The sequence below is a fragment of the Penaeus monodon genome, chromosome 36, assembly GCF_015228065.2.
Source record: "Penaeus monodon isolate SGIC_2016 chromosome 36, NSTDA_Pmon_1, whole genome shotgun sequence".
Lineage (NCBI taxonomy): Eukaryota > Metazoa > Arthropoda > Malacostraca > Decapoda > Penaeidae > Penaeus > Penaeus monodon.
In genome coordinates, this window is record NC_051421.1 from 34446433 (window position 1) to 34448932 (window position 2500).

General features: G+C 37.3%; 1 protein-coding gene across 2 annotated transcripts in view; it reads left to right on the forward strand.

Moving 5' to 3' along the window:
- The window catches only part of LOC119595467, a 60663-nt gene that overhangs the window by 41587 nt on the left and 16576 nt on the right, over nucleotides 1-2500 (forward strand). The gene's annotated exons all lie outside the window — the stretch shown is intronic.

The following is a 2500-nucleotide window of genomic DNA, read 5'->3' on the forward strand; positions in this document are numbered from 1 at the left end:
AAAGATAGATGGAATCAATATTGTTCCAACCTATACAAAAAGAATAAAGATCTTTAACCCAAAAACATTAATTAGACTCAATGACAATGAAGATGAACCACCGCCACTGCTAGACAAGTTATAAAGCCATAAAAGAAGTAAAAGGGTAACAAGAGCCCTGGAATAGATGAAAAAACAGCAGAACTAATTAAGAATGCTGGCGAAAGTGTTGAATACTTCTTCTACAAACTCTGTACAAAAATATGGAATAAAAAAATGATGGCCAGAAGACTGGGTAAAATCAATCTTTACTCCTATACCTAAAAAAGGTGACGCACTCCAATGCAACAATAATAGGACAATTGCATTAAAAAGTCACAGCAGCAAATTTTTTTCGAAAATTATTGCTGAAAGAATGAAGTTGAAGTTAAGAGAGGAAATTGCAGATGAACAAGCAGGTTTTCGCCCTGGAAAAGGACCAGAAACCAGATTCTAAATCTAAAATTGATCATAGAGAAAAAAGAGAAAACAAAAAGACCTATACCTGTGTTTCGTCGATTATGTGAAGCATTTGATACTGTTTTATCACGATATCCTTTGAATAACATGAACGATATGAAGTTTCCAAAACACATATCCAGTTGATAAAAGCCATGTATGACCCAAAAACAAGCTGCTGTAAGAACCACTTATGAGTTAACAGAATGGTTCAAAGTCAAACAAGGAGTGCGACAGGGTTGCATTCTGTCTCCGCACCTCTTTAACATATATTCTGAAACAATTATGAGAGGATACAAAATATCAAATCTGAGGTACGCCGATGATATAGTTTAGATTGCCAGCAGTATCACTGAACTACAACAACTACTAGATAAAGTTAGAGAAGCAAGCGAAAAGGCTGGCTTGTTTCTTAACCCAATCACCCCAGATTTATGTTCTGTCCCTTGTAGGTTTTTTGTGAATTTTTGTTACATACAGATGGCTCCACATGTGCTCAGCCCTCCAAGGAGTCTATCAGTAGGCCCTACTGACTGGGTCTTGATTTCCCCATTCCTTGAATTGGGGGGGAAAATGCGTTTTTTTCCTTTTAATACAATTGATATCAATACTGTTATTATTGTTATTGATGTTATGTTATTAAAGTATTATTAAAATCTTGTTAACATTTAAGACAATGAAATAAAGCAAAAGATTTCCTTTCCAAAAATCAAGGAAAAGGGTAAACAGGTGAGAAAGGTAGGACTAATAAGTTTACCCCCTTTATGACTAAGCACTTGTAAGCCATCTATGTGTGAAACAATAAATAAACCTGTGTTACAGTGAGCATGGGGATGTATTCTTGCCCAAAAGTGCCAATTGGGTTAATGCCAAGAAAACTAAGATCATGAAGATTCAAGATAAACCCGGGAAAGAACAATTGATGAACATGTTACAATCAATGGAATGATTGTGGGAAAATGTGAAAGAGTTCACTTATCTTGGAGCTGTTTTAACTAATACATATGATGAATCAAATGGAGATAAAAAGAATTACCATTGCCAAAAACGCCACAGTTGCTCTCAAAAACATCTGGAAAAAACCGAAGCATTACCCTACGGACAAAGCTGAGGTTATTGAACTCATTAGTTTTCCCAATTGCATCATATGGGTTCTGAGTGTTTGGGTGCTGAAGTAGATAGACAGAAAAGATCAATAGTTTTTGAAATTGTGGTGTGGGCGAACTCCCAATGATGATCATTGGGAGTTTTGCCATGAGGGGCCCTCGTAGGTGGAAATGAAGGGTGGATACAGCAATGCGCCCCCGCCGGCGTTAGCTCCCCCAAAGAGATCATATATATATATCACCATCATCAAAAACGGTATGCTCATGTTTGAGCAGCCCTGGACCTCTCCACCATCCTTCACCACTCAACTCGAAACTTGCGCTTTTCTTTCCACTTGTAAACCCTTGACAGCCTGCAACTATCTTTGATGTTGTCGCTCAGTCTTGTCTTCGGTTTGCCTCTTCCTCTGTTTCCTATCACCATACCTGTCAGCAAGTTTTTCTTTAATTTTACTTCTCATCACATGATCAATAAACTTTAGTTCCCTTTTTTTCAATATGTCGAACAGCCGGGCTTTACAATTTATTTTTCTCAGCACCTCATCATTCATTTTCTTTTTCTCCAGTTAATACGTGGTACTCATCTGTAACACCACATTTCAAAACTATTGACTTTTTCTTGTCTATCTTCTTCAGCACCCAAAACTTATAAAACCCTATGACGCAATTGGGAAAACTAATGAGTTCAATAACCTCAGCTTTGTCCGTAAGGTAATGCTTCGGTCTTTCCAGATGTTATTGAAGCGACCGTGGCTTTTTGGCAATGGTAATTCTTCTTTTTATCTCCGGTGAATCATCCCTATGTATTATTTAAAACAGCTCCAAGATAAGTGAAATCTTTCACATTTTCCTCAACAACTCCCCTTGATTGTAACATGTTCATCTCGTTCATTGCCGGTTATCTTCGAATCTTCATG